Genomic DNA, 21,688 nt, shown 5'->3' with positions numbered 1-21,688 from the left:
TGGAGATGAGCTCCTGGACTCCCGTTAAGAAGACATGTTGTCAACCTCTAGATCCCTTACATGCCTGCACTTTTCGGCTTGCTGCTGCTGCAATCCACGCGTTTTAGATCTGCATAACTCCACCTCTTTAAACACAGCACCTTCACCCCCTGCTGTTCCCACCCGCCTCAACACCGTTGGAAGGGAGGAGAACCAATTAAGGCGGGGGGTGGGGTGGAACGAGCAGCTGTCTACCCTTAGCAGGAGGGCTCCTGATTACATACCTCTCCTGCTGCTGCTGCTGCTGGCTGTCCAGCAGCAGACTGAAGGTGGCTGCTGCTGTGCACAGCTACATAAAGGCTCAGAGCCTATTATGACACGCGCAGCCAGCGTTCCATTGCCACATTCCATCTACTGCAGGCAGGATACCTGGCTGGCTGAATGTCGCTGAGAAGCTCACAGAGACCGCCATAAGCAACAGTTTAACAGAATGCCACAGACTAATCAACCAAACTTTTTGGGTTGGGTTCTCTTTTATAGTCTGCAGGCATTAAATGAAAGAAGTCAGTGTTCCAGCAGAGGGAGACAACGTTTCAGAAAAGGCATTGTAGCAAACCAAAAAAGAAATTTTAAGCGCAGCAGAGTAACCAGCGCACATACCTGTTAGCTCAGGTGAGTTTAAAAGGCTGCTGTTGATAACAAGGGCATTTGCTAAATAGATGGTGTGTGTGCAACAATATACTGAAAGGTCAATTATATTGTGCAGCTTATCTCACCACCTGTAGTTATTTAGGTGAAAGCTCCAAAATGCTTGCCTAATATGTCTGTTTATCCAAAAGGAAGTAAAAAGGGAGAGCTAGAAAGATAGCATTGCATCACATTACATGGCAATGCAATGCACAGTTGCTGAAGTTGAACCAAAATGAGCTTGTAATCTGGCTTCTGCAACTTTGAACATGAAAAATCCAATGAGGAGAAGAAAAGCAAAGCCAAAGAGTCCATCCCAAAATCCGACAAACAAGCAAAATGAACAAAAAACATTGAATTCAATTCTTTCTGATTTTAGAAACTGCATTAAAGAAGGGGTGCACCGGTCCTGGAGATACTGCAATACCAGGTCAATGCGTGGAGTGGACAGAGCAAGCTCTTTTTCCATCTCCCTGTTCTAAAAATCCATTTAATATATGGTCCCCAGATAGGGGACGTATCAGATATTAAACTGATAAGAACAGATACTACACTTGATCTTAGCCAAAAGGCCGAGAAGCGATAACCAGAATTGGTTTCAAACTACGGAGCCACCCAAGGATCCTGAAAAGTCCATTTGTGGAGATGAGCTCCTGGACTCCCGTTAAGAAGACATGTTGTCAACCTCTAGATCCCTTACATGCCTGCACTTTTCAGCTTGCTGCTGCTGCAATCCACGCGTTTTAGATCTGCATAACTCCACCTCTTTAAACACAGCACCTTCACCCCCTGCTGTTCCCACCCGCCTCAACACCGTTGGAAGGGAGGAGAACCAATTAAGGCGGGGGGTGGGGTGGAACGAGCAGCTGTCTACCCTTAGCAGGAGGGCTCCTGATTACATACCTCTCCTGCTGCTGCTGCTGCTGGCTGTCCAGCAGCAGACTGAAGGTGGCTGCTGCTGTGCACAGGTATATAAAGGCTCAGAGCCTATTATGACACCCGCAGCCAGCGTTCCATTGCCACATTCCATCTACTGCAGGCAGGATACCTGGCTGGCTGAATGTCGCTGAGAAGCTCACAGAGACCGCCATAAGCAACAGTTTAACAGAATGCCACAGACTAATCAACCAAACTTTTTGGGTTGGGTTCTCTTTTATAGTTTGCAGGCATTAAATGAAAGAAGTCAGTGTTCCAGCAGAGGGAGACAACGTTTCAGAAAAGGCATTGTAGCAAACCAAAAAAGAAATTTTAAGCGCAGCAGAGTAACCAGCGCACATACCTGTTAGCTCAGGTGAGTTTAAAAGGCTGCTGTTGATAACAAGGGCATTTGCTAAATAGATGGTGTGTGTGCAACAATATACTGAAAGGTCAATTATATTGTGCAGCTTATCTCACCACCTGTAGTTATTTAGGTGAAAGCTCCAAAATGCTTGCCTAATATGTCTGTTTATCCAAAAGGAAGTAAAAAGGGAGAGCTAGAAAGATAGCATTGCATCACATTACATGGCAATGCAATGCACAGTTGCTGAAGTTGAACCAAAATGAGCTTGTAATCTGGCTTCTGCAACTTTGAACATGAAAAATCCAATGAGGAGAAGAAAAGCAAAGCCAAAGAGTCCATCCCAAAATCCGACAAACAAGCAAAATGAACAAAAAACATTGAATTCAATTCTTTCTGATTTTAGAAACTGCATTAAAGAAGGGGTGCACCGGTCCTGGAGATACTGCAATACCAGGTCAATGCGTGGAGTGGACAGAGCAAGCTCTTTTTCCATCTCCCTGTTCTAAAAATCCATTTAATATATGGTCCCCAGATAGGGGACGTATCAGATATTAAACTGATAAGAACAGATACTACACTTGATCTTAGCCAAAAGGCCGAGAAGCGATAACCAGAATTGGTTTCAAACTACGGAGCCACCCAAGGATCCTGAAAAGTCCATTTGTGGAGATGAGCTCCTGGACTCCCGTTAAGAAGACATGTTGTCAACCTCTAGATCCCTTACATGCCTGCACTTTTCGGCTTGCTGCTGCTGCAATCCACGCGTTTTAGATCTGCATAACTCCACCTCTTTAAACACAGCACCTTCACCCCCTGCTGTTCCCACCCGCCTCAACACCGTTGGAAGGGAGGAGAACCAATTAAGGCGGGGGGTGGAGTGGAACGAGCAGCTGTCTACCCTTAGCAGGAGGGCTCCTGATTACATACCTCTCCTGCTGCTGCTGCTGCTGGCTGTCCAGCAGCAGACTGAAGGTGGCTGCTGCTGTGCACAGGTATATAAAGGCTCAGAGCCTATTATGACACGCGCAGCCAGCGTTCCATTGCCACATTCCATCTACTGCAGGCAGGATACCTGGCTGGCTGAATGTCGCTGAGAAGCTCACAGAGACCGCCATAAGCAACAGTTTAACAGAATGCCACAGACTAATCAACCAAACTTTTTGGGTTGGGTTCTCTTTTATAGTCTGCAGGCATTAAATGAAAGAAGTCAGTGTTCCAGCAGAGGGAGACAACGTTTCAGAAAAGGCATTGTAGCAAACCAAAAAAGAAATTTTAAGCGCAGCAGAGTAACCAGCGCACATACCTGTTAGCTCAGGTGAGTTTAAAAGGCTGCTGTTGATAACAAGGGCATTTGCTAAATAGATGGTGTGTGTGCAACAATATACTGAAAGGTCAATTATATTGTGCAGCTTATCTCACCACCTGTAGTTATTTAGGTGAAAGCTCCAAAATGCTTGCCTAATATGTCTGTTTATCCAAAAGGAAGTAAAAAGGGAGAGCTAGAAAGATAGCATTGCATCACATTACATGGCAATGCAATGCACAGTTGCTGAAGTTGAACCAAAATGAGCTTGTAATCTGGCTTCTGCAACTTTGAACATGAAAAATCCAATGAGGAGAAGAAAAGCAAAGCCAAAGAGTCCATCCCAAAATCCGACAAACAAGCAAAATGAACAAAAAACATTGAATTCAATTCTTTCTGATTTTAGAAACTGCATTAAAGAAGGGGTGCACCGGTCCTGGAGATACTGCAATACCAGGTCAATGCGTGGAGTGGACAGAGCAAGCTCTTTTTCCATCTCCCTGTTCTAAAAATCCATTTAATATATGGTCCCCAGATAGGGGACGTATCAGATATTAAACTGATAAGAACAGATACTACACTTGATCTTAGCCAAAAGGCCGAGAAGCGATAACCAGAATTGGTTTCAAACTACGGAGCCACCCAAGGATCCTGAAAAGTCCATTTGTGGAGATGAGCTCCTGGACTCCCGTTAAGAAGACATGTTGTCAACCTCTAGATCCCTTACATGCCTGCACTTTTCGGCTTGCTGCTGCTGCAATCCACGCGTTTTAGATCTGCATAACTCCACCTCTTTAAACACAGCACCTTCACCCCCTGCTGTTCCCACCCGCCTCAACACCGTTGGAAGGGAGGAGAACCAATTAAGGCGGGGGGTGGGGTGGAACGAGCAGCTGTCTACCCTTAGCAGGAGGGCTCCTGATTACATACCTCTCCTGCTGCTGCTGCTGCTGGCTGTCCAGCAGCAGACTGAAGGTGGCTGCTGCTGTGCACAGGTATATAAAGGCTCAGAGCCTATTATGACACGCGCAGCCAGCGTTCCATTGCCACATTCCATCTACTGCAGGCAGGATACCTGGCTGGCTGAATGTCGCTGAGAAGCTCACAGAGACCGCCATAAGCAACAGTTTAACAGAATGCCACAGACTAATCAACCAAACTTTTTGGGTTGGGTTCTCTTTTATAGTCTGCAGGCATTAAATGAAAGAAGTCAGTGTTCCAGCAGAAGGAGACAACGTTTCAGAAAAGGCATTGTAGCAAACCAAAAAAGAAATTTTAAGCGCAGCAGAGTAACCAGCGCACATACCTGTTAGCTCAGGTGAGTTTAAAAGGCTGCTGTTGATAACAAGGGCATTTGCTAAATAGATGGTGTGTGTGCAACAATATACTGAAAGGTCAATTATATTGTGCAGCTTATCTCACCACCTGTAGTTATTTAGGTGAAAGCTCCAAAATGCTTGCCTAATATGTCTGTTTATCCAAAAGGAAGTAAAAAGGGAGAGCTAGAAAGATAGCATTGCATCACATTACATGGCAATGCAATGCACAGTTGCTGAAGTTGAACCAAAATGAGCTTGTAATCTGGCTTCTGCAACTTTGAACATGAAAAATCCAATGAGGAGAAGAAAAGCAAAGCCAAAGAGTCCATCCCAAAATCCGACAAACAAGCAAAATGAACAAAAAACATTGAATTCAATTCTTTCTGATTTTAGAAACTGCATTAAAGAAGTGGTGCACCGGTCCTGGAGATACTGCAATACCAAGTCAATGCGTGGAGTGGACAGAGCAAGCTCTTTTTCCATCTCCCTGTTCTAAAAATCCATTTAATATATGGTCCCCAGATAGGGGACGTATCAGATATTAAACTGATAAGAACAGATACTACACTTGATCTTAGCCAAAAGGCCGAGAAGCGATAACCAGAATTGGTTTCAAACTACGGAGCCACCCAAGGATCCTGAAAAGTCCATTTGTGGAGATGAGCTCCTGGACTCCCGTTAAGAAGACATGTTGTCAACCTCTAGATCCCTTACATGCCTGCACTTTTCGGCTTGCTGCTGCTGCAATCCACGCGTTTTAGATCTGCATAACTCCACCTCTTTAAACACAGCACCTTCACCCCCTGCTGTTCCCACCCGCCTCAACACCATTGGAAGGGAGGAGAACCAATTAAGGCGGGGGGTGGGGTGGAACGAGCAGCTGTCTACCCTTAGCAGGAGGGCTCCTGATTACATACCTCTCCTGCTGCTGCTGCTGCTGGCTGTCCAGCAGCAGACTGAAGGTGGCTGCTGCTGTGCACAGGTATATAAAGGCTCAGAGCCTATTATGACACGCGCAGCCAGCGTTCCATTGCCACATTCCATCTACTGCAGGCAGGATACCTGGCTGGCTGAATGTCGCTGAGAAGCTCACAGAGACCGCCATAAGCAACAGTTTAACAGAATGCCACAGACTAATCAACCAAACTTTTTGGGTTGGGTTCTCTTTTATAGTCTGCAGGCATTAAGTGAAAGAAGTCAGTGTTCCAGCAGAAGGAGACAACGTTTCAGAAAAGGCATTGTAGCAAACCAAAAAAGAAATTTTAAGCGCAGCAGAGTAACCAGCGCACATACCTGTTAGCTCAGGTGAGTTTAAAAGGCTGCTGTTGATAACAAGGGCATTTGCTAAATAGATGGTGTGTGTGCAACAATATACTGAAAGGTCAATTATATTGTGCAGCTTATCTCACCACCTGTAGTTATTTAGGTGAAAGCTCCAAAATGCTTGCCTAATATGTCTGTTTATCCAAAAGGAAGTAAAAAGGGAGAGCTAGAAAGATAGCATTGCATCACATTACATGGCAATGCAATGCACAGTTGCTGAAGTTGAACCAAAATGAGCTTGTAATCTGGCTTCTGCAACTTTGAACATGAAAAATCCAATGAGGAGAAGAAAAGCAAAGCCAAAGAGTCCATCCCAAAATCCAACAAACAAGCAAAATGAACAAAAAACATTGAATTCAATTCTTTCTGATTTTAGAAACTGCATTAAAGAAGGGGTGCACCGGTCCTGGAGATACTGCAATACCAGGTCAATGCGTGGAGTGGACAGAGCAAGCTCTTTTTCCATCTCCCTGTTCTAAAAATCCATTTAATATATGGTCCCCAGATAGGGGACGTATCAGATATTAAACTGATAAGAACAGATACTACACTTGATCTTAGCCAAAAGGCCGAGAAGCGATAACCAGAATTGGTTTCAAACTACGGAGCCACCCAAGGATCCTGAAAAGTCCATTTGTGGAGATGAGCTCCTGGACTCCCGTTAAGAAGACATGTTGTCAACCTCTAGATCCCTTACATGCCTGCACTTTTCGGCTTGCTGCTGCTGCAATCCACGCGTTTTAGATCTGCATAACTCCACCTCTTTAAACACAGCACCTTCACCCCCTGCTGTTCCCACCCGCCTCAACACCGTTGGAAGGGAGGAGAACCAATTAAGGCGGGGGGTGGGGTGGAACGAGCAGCTGTCTACCCTTAGCAGGAGGGCTCCTGATTACATACCTCTCCTGCTGCTGCTGCTGCTGGCTGTCCAGCAGCAGACTGAAGGTGGCTGCTGCTGTGCACAGGTATATAAAGGCTCAGAGCCTATTATGACACGCGCAGCCAGCGTTCCATTGCCACATTCCATCTACTGCAGGCAGGATACCTGGCTGGCTGAATGTCGCTGAGAAGCTCACAGAGACCGCCATAAGCAACAGTTTAACAGAATGCCACAGACTAATCAACCAAACTTTTTGGGTTGGGTTCTCTTTTATAGTCTGCAGGCATTAAATGAAAGAAGTCAGTGTTCCAGCAGAAGGAGACAACGTTTCAGAAAAGGCATTGTAGCAAACCAAAAAAGAAATTTTAAGCGCAGCAGAGTAACCAGCGCACATACCTGTTAGCTCAGGTGAGTTTAAAAGGCTGCTGTTGATAACAAGGGCATTTGCTAAATAGATGGTGTGTGTGCAACAATATACTGAAAGGTCAATTATATTGTGCAGCTTATCTCACCACCTGTAGTTATTTAGGTGAAAGCTCCAAAATGCTTGCCTAATATGTCTGTTTATCCAAAAGGAAGTAAAAAGGGAGAGCTAGAAAGATAGCATTGCATCACATTACATGGCAATGCAATGCACAGTTGCTGAAGTTGAACCAAAATGAGCTTGTAATCTGGCTTCTGCAACTTTGAACATGAAAAATCCAATGAGGAGAAGAAAAGCAAAGCCAAAGAGTCCATCCCAAAATCCGACAAACAAGCAAAATGAACAAAAAACATTGAATTCAATTCTTTCTGATTTTAGAAACTGCATTAAAGAAGGGGTGCACCGGTCCTGGAGATACTGCAATACCAGGTCAATGCGTGGAGTGGACAGAGCAAGCTCTTTTTCCATCTCCCTGTTCTAAAAATCCATTTAATATATGGTCCCCAGATAGGGGACGTATCAGATATTAAACTGATAAGAACAGATACTACACTTGATCTTAGCCAAAAGGCCGAGAAGCGATAACCAGAATTGGTTTCAAACTACGGAGCCACCCAAGGATCCTGAAAAGTCCATTTGTGGAGATGAGCTCCTGGACTCCCGTTAAGAAGACATGTTGTCAACCTCTAGATCCCTTACATGCCTGCACTTTTCGGCTTGCTGCTGCTGCAATCCACGCGTTTTAGATCTGCATAACTCCACCTCTTTAAACACAGCACCTTCACCCCCTGCTGTTCCCACCCGCCTCAACACCGTTGGAAGGGAGGAGAACCAATTAAGGCGGGGGGTGGGGTGGAACGAGCAGCTGTCTACCCTTAGCAGGAGGGCTCCTGATTACATACCTCTCCTGCTGCTGCTGCTGCTGGCTGTCCAGCAGCAGACTGAAGGTGGCTGCTGCTGTGCACAGGTATATAAAGGCTCAGAGCCTATTATGACACGCGCAGCCAGCGTTCCATTGCCACATTCCATCTACTGCAGGCAGGATACCTGGCTGGCTGAATGTCGCTGAGAAGCTCACAGAGACCGCCATAAGCAACAGTTTAACAGAATGCCACAGACTAATCAACCAAACTTTTTGGGTTGGGTTCTCTTTTATAGTCTGCAGGCATTAAATGAAAGAAGTCAGTGTTCCAGCAGAAGGAGACAACGTTTCAGAAAAGGCATTGTAGCAAACCAAAAAAGAAATTTTAAGCGCAGCAGAGTAACCAGCGCACATACCTGTTAGCTCAGGTGAGTTTAAAAGGCTGCTGTTGATAACAAGGGCATTTGCTAAATAGATGGTGTGTGTGCAACAATATACTGAAAGGTCAATTATATTGTGCAGCTTATCTCACCACCTGTAGTTATTTAGGTGAAAGCTCCAAAATGCTTGCCTAATATGTCTGTTTATCCAAAAGGAAGTAAAAAGGGAGAGCTAGAAAGATAGCATTGCATCACATTACATGGCAATGCAATGCACAGTTGCTGAAGTTGAACCAAAATGAGCTTGTAATCTGGCTTCTGCAACTTTGAACATGAAAAATCCAATGAGGAGAAGAAAAGCAAAGCCAAAGAGTCCATCCCAAAATCCGACAAACAAGCAAAATGAACAAAAAACATTGAATTCAATTCTTTCTGATTTTAGAAACTGCATTAAAGAAGGGGTGCACCGGTCCTGGAGATACTGCAATACCAGGTCAATGCGTGGAGTGGACAGAGCAAGCTCTTTTTCCATCTCCCTGTTCTAAAAATCCATTTAATATATGGTCCCCAGATAGGGGACGTATCAGATATTAAACTGATAAGAACAGATACTACACTTGATCTTAGCCAAAAGGCCGAGAAGCGATAACCAGAATTGGTTTCAAACTACGGAGCCACCCAAGGATCCTGAAAAGTCCATTTGTGGAGATGAGCTCCTGGACTCCCGTTAAGAAGACATGTTGTCAACCTCTAGATCCCTTACATGCCTGCACTTTTCGGCTTGCTGCTGCTGCAATCCACGCGTTTTAGATCTGCATAACTCCACCTCTTTAAACACAGCACCTTCACCCCCTGCTGTTCCCACCCGCCTCAACACCGTTGGAAGGGAGGAGAACCAATTAAGGCGGGGGGTGGGGTGGAACGAGCAGCTGTCTACCCTTAGCAGGAGGGCTCCTGATTACATACCTCTCCTGCTGCTGCTGCTGGCTGTCCAGCAGCAGACTGAAGGTGGCTGCTGCTGTGCACAGGTATATAAAGGCTCAGAGCCTATTATGACACGCGCAGCCAGCGTTCCATTGCCACATTCCATCTACTGCAGGCAGGATACCTGGCTGGCTGAATGTCGCTGAGAAGCTCACAGAGACCGCCATAAGCAACAGTTTAACAGAATGCCACAGACTAATCAACCAAACTTTTTGGGTTGGGTTCTCTTTTATAGTCTGCAGGCATTAAATGAAAGAAGTCAGGGTTCCAGCAGAAGGAGACAACGTTTCAGAAAAGGCATTGTAGCAAACCAAAAAAGAAATTTTAAGCGCAGCAGAGTAACCAGCGCACATACCTGTTAGCTCAGGTGAGTTTAAAAGGCTGCTGTTGATAACAAGGGCATTTGCTAAATAGATGGTGTGTGTGCAACAATATACTGAAAGGTCAATTATATTGTGCAGCTTATCTCACCACCTGTAGTTATTTAGGTGAAAGCTCCAAAATGCTTGCCTAATATGTCTGTTTATCCAAAAGGAAGTAAAAAGGGAGAGCTAGAAAGATAGCATTGCATCACATTACATGGCAATGCAATGCACAGTTGCTGAAGTTGAACCAAAATGAGCTTGTAATCTGGCTTCTGCAACTTTGAACATGAAAAATCCAATGAGGAGAAGAAAAGCAAAGCCAAAGAGTCCATCCCAAAATCCGACAAACAAGCAAAATGAACAAAAAACATTGAATTCAATTCTTTCTGATTTTAGAAACTGCATTAAAGAAGGGGTGCACCGGTCCTGGAGATACTGCAATACCAGGTCAATGCGTGGAGTGGACAGAGCAAGCTCTTTTTCCATCTCCCTGTTCTAAAAATCCATTTAATATATGGTCCCCAGATAGGGGACGTATCAGATATTAAACTGATAAGAACAGATACTACACTTGATCTTAGCCAAAAGGCCGAGAAGCGATAACCAGAATTGGTTTCAAACTACGGAGCCACCCAAGGATCCTGAAAAGTCCATTTGTGGAGATGAGCTCCTGGACTCCCGTTAAGAAGACATGTTGTCAACCTCTAGATCCCTTACATGCCTGCACTTTTCGGCTTGCTGCTGCTGCAATCCACGCGTTTTAGATCTGCATAACTCCACCTCTTTAAACACAGCACCTTCACCCCCTGCTGTTCCCACCCGCCTCAACACCGTTGGAAGGGAGGAGAACCAATTAAGGCGGGGGGTGGGGTGGAGCGAGCAGCTGTCTACCCTTAGCAGGAGGGCTCCTGATTACATACCTCTCCTGCTGCTGCTGCTGCTGGCTGTCCAGCAGCAGACTGAAGGTGGCTGCTGCTGTGCACAGGTATATAAAGGCTCAGAGCCTATTATGACACGCGCAGCCAGCGTTCCATTGCCACATTCCATCTACTGCAGGCAGGATACCTGGCTGGCTGAATGTCGCTGAGAAGCTCACAGAGACCGCCATAAGCAACAGTTTAACAGAATGCCACAGACTAATCAACCAAACTTTTTGGGTTGGGTTCTCTTTTATAGTCTGCAGGCATTAAATGAAAGAAGTCAGTGTTCCAGCAGAAGGAGACAACGTTTCAGAAAAGGCATTGTAGCAAACCAAAAAAGAAATTTTAAGCGCAGCAGAGTAACCAGCGCACATACCTGTTAGCTCAGGTGAGTTTAAAAGGCTGCTGTTGATAACAAGGGCATTTGCTAAATAGATGGTGTGTGTGCAACAATATACTGAAAGGTCAATTATATTGTGCAGCTTATCTCACCACCTGTAGTTATTTAGGTGAAAGCTCCAAAATGCTTGCCTAATATGTCTGTTTATCCAAAAGGAAGTAAAAAGGGAGAGCTAGAAAGATAGCATTGCATCACATTACATGGCAATGCAATGCACAGTTGCTGAAGTTGAACCAAAATGAGCTTGTAATCTGGCTTCTGCAACTTTGAACATGAAAAATCCAATGAGGAGAAGAAAAGCAAAGCCAAAGAGTCCATCCCAAAATCCGACAAACAAGCAAAATGAACAAAAAACATTGAATTCAATTCTTTCTGATTTTAGAAACTGCATTAAAGAAGGGGTGCACCGGTCCTGGAGATACTGCAATACCAGGTCAATGCGTGGAGTGGACAGAGCAAGCTCTTTTTCCATCTCCCTGTTCTAAAAATCCATTTAATATATGGTCCCCAGATAGGGGACGTATCAGATATTAAACTGATAAGAACAGATACTACACTTGATCTTAGCCAAAAGGCCGAGAAGCGATAACCAGAATTGGTTTCAAACTACGGAGCCACCCAAGGATCCTGAAAAGTCCATTTGTGGAGATGAGCTCCTGGACTCCCGTTAAGAAGACATGTTGTCAACCTCTAGATCCCTTACATGCCTGCACTTTTCGGCTTGCTGCTGCTGCAATCCACGCGTTTTAGATCTGCATAACTCCACCTCTTTAAACACAGCACCTTCACCCCCTGCTGTTCCCACCCGCCTCAACACCGTTGGAAGGGAGGAGAACCAATTAAGGCGGGGGGTGGGGTGGAACGAGCAGCTGTCTACCCTTAGCAGGAGGGCTCCTGATTACATACCTCTCCTGCTGCTGCTGCTGCTGGCTGTCCAGCAGCAGACTGAAGGTGGCTGCTGCTGTGCACAGGTATATAAAGGCTCAGAGCCTATTATGACACGCGCAGCCAGCGTTCCATTGCCACATTCCATCTACTGCAGGCAGGATACCTGGCTGGCTGAATGTCGCTGAGAAGCTCACAGAGACCGCCATAAGCAACAGTTTAACAGAATGCCACAGACTAATCAACCAAACTTTTTGGGTTGGGTTCTCTTTTATAGTCTGCAGGCATTAAATGAAAGAAGTCAGTGTTCCAGCAGAAGGAGACAACGTTTCAGAAAAGGCATTGTAGCAAACCAAAAAAGAAATTTTAAGCGCAGCAGAGTAACCAGCGCACATACCTGTTAGCTCAGGTGAGTTTAAAAGGCTGCTGTTGATAACAAGGGCATTTGCTAAATAGATGGTGTGTGTGCAACAATATACTGAAAGGTCAATTATATTGTGCAGCTTATCTCACCACCTGTAGTTATTTAGGTGAAAGCTCCAAAATGCTTGCCTAATATGTCTGTTTATCCAAAAGGAAGTAAAAAGGGAGAGCTAGAAAGATAGCATTGCATCACATTACATGGCAATGCAATGCACAGTTGCTGAAGTTGAACCAAAATGAGCTTGTAATCTGGCTTCTGCAACTTTGAACACGAAAAATCCAATGAGGAGAAGAAAAGCAAAGCCAAAGAGTCCATCCCAAAATCCGACAAACAAGCAAAATGAACAAAAAACATTGAATTCAATTCTTTCTGATTTTAGAAACTGCATTAAAGAAGGGGTGCACCGGTCCTGGAGATACTGCAATACCAGGTCAATGCGTGGAGTGGACAGAGCAAGCTCTTTTTCCATCTCCCTGTTCTAAAAATCCATTTAATATATGGTCCCCAGATAGGGGACGTATCAGATATTAAACTGATAAGAACAGATACTACACTTGATCTTAGCCAAAAGGCCGAGAAGCGATAACCAGAATTGGTTTCAAACTACGGAGCCACCCAAGGATCCTGAAAAGTCCATTTGTGGAGATGAGCTCCTGGACTCCCGTTAAGAAGACATGTTGTCAACCTCTAGATCCCTTACATGCCTGCACTTTTCGGCTTGCTGCTGCTGCAATCCACGCGTTTTAGATCTGCATAACTCCACCTCTTTAAACACAGCACCTTCACCCCCTGCTGTTCCCACCCGCCTCAACACCGTTGGAAGGGAGGAGAACCAATTAAGGCGGGGGGTGGGGTGGAACGAGCAGCTGTCTACCCTTAGCAGGAGGGCTCCTGATTACATACCTCTCCTGCTGCTGCTGCTGCTGGCTGTCCAGCAGCAGACTGAAGGTGGCTGCTGCTGTGCACAGGTATATAAAGGCTCAGAGCCTATTATGACACGCGCAGCCAGCGTTCCATTGCCACATTCCATCTACTGCAGGCAGGATACCTGGCTGGCTGAATGTCGCTGAGAAGCTCACAGAGACCGCCATAAGCAACAGTTTAACAGAATGCCACAGACTAATCAACCAAACTTTTTGGGTTGGGTTCTCTTTTATAGTCTGCAGGCATTAAATGAAAGAAGTCAGTGTTCCAGCAGAAGGAGACAACGTTTCAGAAAAGGCATTGTAGCAAACCAAAAAAGAAATTTTAAGCGCAGCAGAGTAACCAGCGCACATACCTGTTAGCTCAGGTGAGTTTAAAAGGCTGCTGTTGATAACAAGGGTATTTGCTAAATAGATGGTGTGTGTGCAACAATATACTGAAAGGTCAATTATATTGTGCAGCTTATCTCACCACCTGTAGTTATTTAGGTGAAAGCTCCAAAATGCTTGCCTAATATGTCTGTTTATCCAAAAGGAAGTAAAAAGGGAGAGCTAGAAAGATAGCATTGCATCACATTACATGGCAATGCAATGCACAGTTGCTGAAGTTGAACCAAAATGAGCTTGTAATCTGGCTTCTGCAACTTTGAACATGAAAAATCCAATGAGGAGAAGAAAAGCAAAGCCAAAGAGTCCATCCCAAAATCCGACAAACAAGCAAAATGAACAAAAAACATTGAATTCAATTCTTTCTGATTTTAGAAACTGCATTAAAGAAGGGGTGCACCGGTCCTGGAGATACTGCAATACCAGGTCAATGCGTGGAGTGGACAGAGCAAGCTCTTTTTCCATCTCCCTGTTCTAAAAATCCATTTAATATATGGTCCCCAGATAGGGGACGTATCAGATATTAAACTGATAAGAACAGATACTACACTTGATCTTAGCCAAAAGGCCGAGAAGCGATAACCAGAATTGGTTTCAAACTACGGAGCCACCCAAGGATCCTGAAAAGTCCATTTGTGGAGATGAGCTCCTGGACTCCCGTTAAGAAGACATGTTGTCAACCTCTAGATCCCTTACATGCCTGCACTTTTCGGCTTGCTGCTGCTGCAATCCACGCGTTTTAGATCTGCATAACTCCACCTCTTTAAACACAGCACCTTCACCCCCTGCTGTTCCCACCCGCCTCAACACCGTTGGAAGGGAGGAGAACCAATTAAGGCGGGGGGTGGGGTGGAACGAGCAGCTGTCTACCCTTAGCAGGAGGGCTCCTGATTACATACCTCTCCTGCTGCTGCTGCTGCTGGCTGTCCAGCAGCAGACTGAAGGTGGCTGCTGCTGTGCACAGGTATATAAAGGCTCAGAGCCTATTATGACACGCGCAGCCAGCGTTCCATTGCCACATTCCATCTACTGCAGGCAGGATACCTGGCTGGCTGAATGTCGCTGAGAAGCTCACAGAGACCGCCATAAGCAACAGTTTAACAGAATGCCACAGACTAATCAACCAAACTTTTTGGGTTGGGTTCTCTTTTATAGTCTGCAGGCATTAAATGAAAGAAGTCAGGGTTCCAGCAGAAGGAGACAACGTTTCAGAAAAGGCATTGTAGCAAACCAAAAAAGAAATTTTAAGCGCAGCAGAGTAACCAGCGCACATACCTGTTAGCTCAGGTGAGTTTAAAAGGCTGCTGTTGATAACAAGGGCATTTGCTAAATAGATGGTGTGTGTGCAACAATATACTGAAAGGTCAATTATATTGTGCAGCTTATCTCACCACCTGTAGTTATTTAGGTGAAAGCTCCAAAATGCTTGCCTAATATGTCTGTTTATCCAAAAGGAAGTAAAAAGGGAGAGCTAGAAAGATAGCATTGCATCACATTACATGGCAATGCAATGCACAGTTGCTGAAGTTGAACCAAAATGAGCTTGTAATCTGGCTTCTGCAACTTTGAACATGAAAAATCCAATGAGGAGAAGAAAAGCAAAGCCAAAGAGTCCATCCCAAAATCCGACAAACAAGCAAAATGAACAAAAAACATTGAATTCAATTCTTTCTGATTTTAGAAACTGCATTAAAGAAGGGGTGCACCGGTCCTGGAGATACTGCAATACCAGGTCAATGCGTGGAGTGGACAGAGCAAGCTCTTTTTCCATCTCCCTGTTCTAAAAATCCATTTAATATATGGTCCCCAGATAGGGGACGTATCAGATATTAAACTGATAAGAACAGATACTACACTTGATCTTAGCCAAAAGGCCGAGAAGCGATAACCAGAATTGGTTTCAAACTACGGAGCCACCCAAGGATCCTGAAAAGTCCATTTGTGGAGATGAGCTCCTGGACTCCCGTTAAGAAGACATGTTGTCAACCTCTAGATCCCTTACATGCCTGCACTTTTCGGCTTGCTGCTGCTGCAATCCACGCGTTTTAGATCTGCATAACTCCACCTCTTTAAACACAGCACCTTCACCCCCTGCTGTTCCCACCCGCCTCAACACCGTTGGAAGGGAGGAGAACCAATTAAGGCGGGGGGTGGGGTGGAGCGAGCAGCTGTCTACCCTTAGCAGGAGGGCTCCTGATTACATACCTCTCCTGCTGCTGCTGCTGCTGGCTGTCCAGCAGCAGACTGAAGGTGGCTGCTGCTGTGCACAGGTATATAAAGGCTCAGAGCCTATTATGACACGCGCAGCCAGCGTTCCATTGCCACATTCCATCTACTGCAGGCAGGATACCTGGCTGGCTGAATGTCGCTGAGAAGCTCACAGAGACCGCCATAAGCAACAGTTTAACAGAATGCCACAGACTAATCAACCAAACTTTTTGGGTTGGGTTCTCTTTTATAGTCTGCAGGCATTAAATGAAAGAAGTCAGTGTTCCAGCAGAAGGAGACAACGTTTCAGAAAAGGCATTGTAGCAAACCAAAAAAGAAATTTTAAGCGCAGCAGAGTAACCAGCGCACATACCTGTTAGCTCAGGTGAGTTTAAAAGGCTGCTGTTGATAACAAGGGCATTTGCTAAATAGATGGTGTGTGTGCAACAATATACTGAAAGGTCAATTATATTGTGCAGCTTATCTCACCACCTGTAGTTATTTAGGTGAAAGCTCCAAAATGCTTGCCTAATATGTCTGTTTATCCAAAAGGAAGTAAAAAGGGAGAGCTAGAAAGATAGCATTGCATCACATTACATGGCAATGCAATGCACAGTTGCTGAAGTTGAACCAAAATGAGCTTGTAATCTGGCTTCTGCAACTTTGAACATGAAAAATCCAATGAGGAGAAGAAAAGCAAAGCCAAAGAGTCCATCCCAAAATCCGACAAACAAGCAAAATGAACAAAAAACATTGAATTCAATTCTTTCTGATTTTAGAAACTGCATTAAAGAAGGGGTGCACCGGTCCTGGAGATACTGCAATACCAGGTCAATGCGTGGAGTGGACAGAGCAAGCTCTTTTTCCATCTCCCTGTTCTAAAAATCCATTTAATATATGGTCCCCAGATAGGGGACGTATCAGATATTAAACTGATAAGAACAGATACTACACTTGATCTTAGCCAAAAGGCCGAGAAGCGATAACCAGAATTGGTTTCAAACTACGGAGCCACCCAAGGATCCTGAAAAGTCCATTTGTGGAGATGAGCTCCTGGACTCCCGTTAAGAAGACATGTTGTCAACCTCTAGATCCCTTACATGCCTGCACTTTTCGGCTTGCTGCTGCTGCAATCCACGCGTTTTAGATCTGCATAACTCCACCTCTTTAAACACAGCACCTTCACCCCCTGCTGTTCCCACCCGCCTCAACACCGTTGGAAGGGAGGAGAACCAATTAAGGCGGGGGGTGGGGTGGAACGAGCAGCTGTCTACCCTTAGCAGGAGGGCTCCTGATTACATACCTCTCCTGCTGCTGCTGCTGCTGGCTGTCCAGCAGCAGACTGAAGGTGGCTGCTGCTGTGCACAGGTATATAAAGGCTCAGAGCCTATTATGACACGCGCAGCCAGCGTTCCATTGCCACATTCCATCTACTGCAGGCAGGATACCTGGCTGGCTGAATGTCGCTGAGAAGCTCACAGAGACCGCCATAAGCAACAGTTTAACAGAATGCCACAGACTAATCAACCAAACTTTTTGGGTTGGGTTCTCTTTTATAGTCTGCAGGCATTAAATGAAAGAAGTCAGTGTTCCAGCAGAAGGAGACAACGTTTCAGAAAAGGCATTGTAGCAAACCAAAAAAGAAATTTTAAGCGCAGCAGAGTAACCAGCGCACATACCTGTTAGCTCAGGTGAGTTTAAAAGGCTGCTGTTGATAACAAGGGCATTTGCTAAATAGATGGTGTGTGTGCAACAATATACTGAAAGGTCAATTATATTGTGCAGCTTATCTCACCACCTGTAGTTATTTAGGTGAAAGCTCCAAAATGCTTGCCTAATATGTCTGTTTATCCAAAAGGAAGTAAAAAGGGAGAGCTAGAAAGATAGCATTGCATCACATTACATGGCAATGCAATGCACAGTTGCTGAAGTTGAACCAAAATGAGCTTGTAATCTGGCTTCTGCAACTTTGAACACGAAAAATCCAATGAGGAGAAGAAAAGCAAAGCCAAAGAGTCCATCCCAAAATCCGACAAACAAGCAAAATGAACAAAAAACATTGAATTCAATTCTTTCTGATTTTAGAAACTGCATTAAAGAAGGGGTGCACCGGTCCTGGAGATACTGCAATACCAGGTCAATGCGTGGAGTGGACAGAGCAAGCTCTTTTTCCATCTCCCTGTTCTAAAAATCCATTTAATATATGGTCCCCAGATAGGGGACGTATCAGATATTAAACTGATAAGAACAGATACTACACTTGATCTTAGCCAAAAGGCCGAGAAGCGATAACCAGAATTGGTTTCAAACTACGGAGCCACCCAAGGATCCTGAAAAGTCCATTTGTGGAGATGAGCTCCTGGACTCCCGTTAAGAAGACATGTTGTCAACCTCTAGATCCCTTACATGCCTGCACTTTTCGGCTTGCTGCTGCTGCAATCCACGCGTTTTAGATCTGCATAACTCCACCTCTTTAAACACAGCACCTTCACCCCCTGCTGTTCCCACCCGCCTCAACACCGTTGGAAGGGAGGAGAACCAATTAAGGCGGGGGGTGGGGTGGAACGAGCAGCTGTCTACCCTTAGCAGGAGGGCTCCTGATTACATACCTCTCCTGCTGCTGCTGGCTGTCCAGCAGCAGACTGAAGGTGGCTGCTGCTGTGCACAGGTATATAAAGGCTCAGAGCCTATTATGACACGCGCAGCCAGCGTTCCATTGCCACATTCCATCTACTGCAGGCAGGATACCTGGCTGGCTGAATGTCGCTGAGAAGCTCACAGAGACCGCCATAAGCAACAGTTTAACAGAATGCCACAGACTAATCAACCAAACTTTTTGGGTTGGGTTCTCTTTTATAGTCTGCAGGCATTAAATGAAAGAAGTCAGTGTTCCAGCAGAAGGAGACAACGTTTCAGAAAAGGCATTGTAGCAAACCAAAAAAGAAATTTTAAGCGCAGCAGAGTAACCAGCGCACATACCTGTTAGCTCAGGTGAGTTTAAAAGGCTGCTGTTGATAACAAGGGTATTTGCTAAATAGATGGTGTGTGTGCAACAATATACTGAAAGGTCAATTATATTGTGCAGCTTATCTCACCACCTGTAGTTATTTAGGTGAAAGCTCCAAAATGCTTGCCTAATATGTCTGTTTATCCAAAAGGAAGTAAAAAGGGAGAGCTAGAAAGATAGCATTGCATCACATTACATGGCAATGCAATGCACAGTTGCTGAAGTTGAACCAAAATGAGCTTGTAATCTGGCTTCTGCAACTTTGAACATGAAAAATCCAATGAGGAGAAGAAAAGCAAAGCCAAAGAGTCCATCCCAAAATCCGACAAACAAGCAAAATGAACAAAAAACATTGAATTCAATTCTTTCTGATTTTAGAAACTGCATTAAAGAAGGGGTGCACCGGTCCTGGAGATACTGCAATACCAGGTCAATGCGTGGAGTGGACAGAGCAAGCTCTTTTTCCATCTCCCTGTTCTAAAAATCCATTTAATATATGGTCCCCAGATAGGGGACGTATCAGATATTAAACTGATAAGAACAGATACTACACTTGATCTTAGCCAAAAGGCCGAGAAGCGATAACCAGAATTGGTTTCAAACTACGGAGCCACCCAAGGATCCTGAAAAGTCCATTTGTGGAGATGAGCTCCTGGACTCCCGTTAAGAAGACATGTTGTCAACCTCTAGATCCCTTACATGCCTGCACTTTTCGGCTTGCTGCTGCTGCAATCCACGCGTTTTAGATCTGCATAACTCCACCTCTTTAAACACAGCACCTTCACCCCCTGCTGTTCCCACCCGCCTCAACACCGTTGGAAGGGAGGAGAACCAATTAAGGCGGGGGGTGGGGTGGAACGAGCAGCTGTCTACCCTTAGCAGGAGGGCTCCTGATTACATACCTCTCCTGCTGCTGCTGCTGCTGGCTGTCCAGCAGCAGACTGAAGGTGGCTGCTGCTGTGCACAGGTATATAAAGGCTCAGAGCCTATTATGACATGCGCAGCCAGCGTTCCATTGCCACATTCCATCTACTGCAGGCAGGATACCTGGCTGGCTGAATGTCGCTGAGAAGCTCACAGAGACCGCCATAAGCAACAGTTTAACAGAATGCCACAGACTAATCAACCAAACTTTTTGGGTTGGGTTCTCTTTTATAGTCTGCAGGCATTAAATGAAAGAAGTCAGTGTTCCAGCAGAAGGAGACAACGTTTCAGAAAAGGCATTGTAGCAAACCAAAAAAGAAATTTTAAGCGCAGCAGAGTAACCAGCGCACATACCTGTTAGCTCAGGTGAGTTTAAAAGGCTGCTGTTGATAACAAGGGCATTTGCTAAATAGATGGTGTGTGTGCAACAATATACTGAAAGGTCAATTATATTGTGCAGCTTATCTCACCACCTGTAGTTATTTAGGTGAAAGCTCCAAAATGCTTGCCTAATATGTCTGTTTATCCAAAAGGAAGTAAAAAGGGAGAGCTAGAAAGATAGCATTGCATCACATTACATGGCAATGCAATGCACAGTTGCTGAAGTTGAACCAAAATGAGCTTGTAATCTGGCTTCTGCAACTTTGAACATGAAAAATCCAATGAGGAGAAGAAAAGCAAAGCCAAAGAGTCCATCCCAAAATCCGACAAACAAGCAAAATGAACAAAAAACATTGAATTCAATTCTTTCTGATTTTAGAAACTGCATTAAAGAAGGGGTGCACCGGTCCTGGAGATACTGCAATACCAGGTCAATGCGTGGAGTGGACAGAGCAAGCTCTTTTTCCATCTCCCTGTTCTAAAAATCCATTTAATATATGGTCCCCAGATAGGGGACGTATCAGATATTAAACTGATAAGAACAGATACTACACTTGATCTTAGCCAAAAGGCCGAGAAGCGATAACCAGAATTGGTTTCAAACTACGGAGCCACCCAAGGATCCTGAAAAGTCCATTTGTGGAGATGAGCTCCTGGACTCCCGTTAAGAAGACATGTTGTCAACCTCTAGATCCCTTACATGCCTGCACTTTTCGGCTTGCTGCTGCTGCAATCCACGCGTTTTAGATCTGCATAACTCCACCTCTTTAAACACAGCACCTTCACCCCCTGCTGTTCCCACCCGCCTCAACACCGTTGGAAGGGAGGAGAACCAATTAAGGCGGGGGGTGGGGTGGAACGAGCAGCTGTCTACCCTTAGCAGGAGGGCTCCTGATTACATACCTCTTCTGCTGCTGCTGCTGCTGGCTGTCCAGCAGCAGACTGAAGGTGGCTGCTGCTGTGCACAGGTATATAAAGGCTCAGAGCCTATTATGACACGCGCAGCCAGCGTTCCATTGCCACATTCCATCTACTGCAGGCAGGATACCTGGCTGGCTGAATGTCGCTGAGAAGCTCACAGAGACCGCCATAAGCAACAGTTTAACAGAATGCCACAGACTAATCAACCAAACTTTTTGGGTTGGGTTCTCTTTTATAGTCTGCAGGCATTAAATGAAAGAAGTCAGTGTTCCAGCAGAAGGAGACAACGTTTCAGAAAAGGCATTGTAGCAAACCAAAAAAGAAATTTTAAGCGCAGCAGAGTAACCAGCGCACATACCTGTTAGCTCAGGTGAGTTTAAAAGGCTGCTGTTGATAACAAGGGTATTTGCTAAATAGATGGTGTGTGTGCAACAATATACTGAAAGGTCAATTATATTGTGCAGCTTATCTCACCACCTGTAGTTATTTAGGTGAAAGCTCCAAAATGCTTGCCTAATAT

The 21,688-nt window shown here is 45.0% G+C and overlaps 16 non-coding genes across 16 annotated transcripts; all 16 read right to left on the bottom strand.

Annotated features, from left to right (window-relative positions):
- Nucleotides 1–1,059: 1,059 nt before the first annotated feature.
- On the bottom strand, nucleotides 1,060–1,250 carry LOC141245416 (U2 spliceosomal RNA). Its single transcript, XR_012309242.1, has one exon. It is a non-coding gene; the product is annotated as a U2 spliceosomal RNA (small nuclear RNA).
- A 1,115-nt stretch (nucleotides 1,251–2,365) lies between these two features.
- On the bottom strand, nucleotides 2,366–2,556 carry LOC141245415 (U2 spliceosomal RNA). The gene has a single exon (XR_012309241.1). It is a non-coding gene; the product is annotated as a U2 spliceosomal RNA (small nuclear RNA).
- Nucleotides 2,557–3,671: 1,115 nt separating this feature from the next.
- LOC141245414 (U2 spliceosomal RNA) lies at nucleotides 3,672–3,862 on the bottom strand. Its single transcript, XR_012309240.1, has one exon. It is a non-coding gene; the product is annotated as a U2 spliceosomal RNA (small nuclear RNA).
- Nucleotides 3,863–4,977: 1,115 nt separating this feature from the next.
- LOC141245438 (U2 spliceosomal RNA) lies at nucleotides 4,978–5,168 on the bottom strand. The gene has a single exon (XR_012309263.1). It is a non-coding gene; the product is annotated as a U2 spliceosomal RNA (small nuclear RNA).
- A 1,115-nt stretch (nucleotides 5,169–6,283) lies between these two features.
- LOC141245413 (U2 spliceosomal RNA) lies at nucleotides 6,284–6,474 on the bottom strand. The gene has a single exon (XR_012309239.1). It is a non-coding gene; the product is annotated as a U2 spliceosomal RNA (small nuclear RNA).
- A 1,115-nt stretch (nucleotides 6,475–7,589) lies between these two features.
- On the bottom strand, nucleotides 7,590–7,780 carry LOC141245412 (U2 spliceosomal RNA). Its single transcript, XR_012309238.1, has one exon. It is a non-coding gene; the product is annotated as a U2 spliceosomal RNA (small nuclear RNA).
- Nucleotides 7,781–8,895: 1,115 nt separating this feature from the next.
- LOC141245411 (U2 spliceosomal RNA) lies at nucleotides 8,896–9,086 on the bottom strand. The gene has a single exon (XR_012309237.1). It is a non-coding gene; the product is annotated as a U2 spliceosomal RNA (small nuclear RNA).
- Nucleotides 9,087–10,198: 1,112 nt separating this feature from the next.
- LOC141245408 (U2 spliceosomal RNA) lies at nucleotides 10,199–10,389 on the bottom strand. The gene has a single exon (XR_012309235.1). It is a non-coding gene; the product is annotated as a U2 spliceosomal RNA (small nuclear RNA).
- A 1,115-nt stretch (nucleotides 10,390–11,504) lies between these two features.
- On the bottom strand, nucleotides 11,505–11,695 carry LOC141245407 (U2 spliceosomal RNA). The gene has a single exon (XR_012309234.1). It is a non-coding gene; the product is annotated as a U2 spliceosomal RNA (small nuclear RNA).
- Nucleotides 11,696–12,810: 1,115 nt separating this feature from the next.
- On the bottom strand, nucleotides 12,811–13,001 carry LOC141245406 (U2 spliceosomal RNA). Its single transcript, XR_012309233.1, has one exon. It is a non-coding gene; the product is annotated as a U2 spliceosomal RNA (small nuclear RNA).
- A 1,115-nt stretch (nucleotides 13,002–14,116) lies between these two features.
- LOC141245405 (U2 spliceosomal RNA) lies at nucleotides 14,117–14,307 on the bottom strand. The gene has a single exon (XR_012309232.1). It is a non-coding gene; the product is annotated as a U2 spliceosomal RNA (small nuclear RNA).
- Nucleotides 14,308–15,422: 1,115 nt separating this feature from the next.
- LOC141245404 (U2 spliceosomal RNA) lies at nucleotides 15,423–15,613 on the bottom strand. The gene has a single exon (XR_012309231.1). It is a non-coding gene; the product is annotated as a U2 spliceosomal RNA (small nuclear RNA).
- A 1,115-nt stretch (nucleotides 15,614–16,728) lies between these two features.
- Nucleotides 16,729–16,919, bottom strand: LOC141245403 (U2 spliceosomal RNA). Its single transcript, XR_012309230.1, has one exon. It is a non-coding gene; the product is annotated as a U2 spliceosomal RNA (small nuclear RNA).
- A 1,115-nt stretch (nucleotides 16,920–18,034) lies between these two features.
- LOC141245402 (U2 spliceosomal RNA) lies at nucleotides 18,035–18,225 on the bottom strand. Its single transcript, XR_012309229.1, has one exon. It is a non-coding gene; the product is annotated as a U2 spliceosomal RNA (small nuclear RNA).
- Nucleotides 18,226–19,334: 1,109 nt separating this feature from the next.
- Nucleotides 19,335–19,525, bottom strand: LOC141245401 (U2 spliceosomal RNA). Its single transcript, XR_012309228.1, has one exon. It is a non-coding gene; the product is annotated as a U2 spliceosomal RNA (small nuclear RNA).
- A 1,115-nt stretch (nucleotides 19,526–20,640) lies between these two features.
- On the bottom strand, nucleotides 20,641–20,831 carry LOC141245400 (U2 spliceosomal RNA). Its single transcript, XR_012309227.1, has one exon. It is a non-coding gene; the product is annotated as a U2 spliceosomal RNA (small nuclear RNA).
- Nucleotides 20,832–21,688: the final 857 nt, after the last annotated feature.

This window comes from Phyllobates terribilis, unplaced genomic scaffold, assembly GCF_046119375.1.
Source record: "Phyllobates terribilis strain yellow unplaced genomic scaffold, ASM4611937v1 Scaffold_1861__1_contigs__length_200102, whole genome shotgun sequence".
Lineage (NCBI taxonomy): Eukaryota > Metazoa > Chordata > Amphibia > Anura > Dendrobatidae > Phyllobates > Phyllobates terribilis.
The sequence above is the reverse complement of the archived record's forward strand: the minus strand, read 5'-3'. Positions and strand labels throughout refer to the sequence as shown.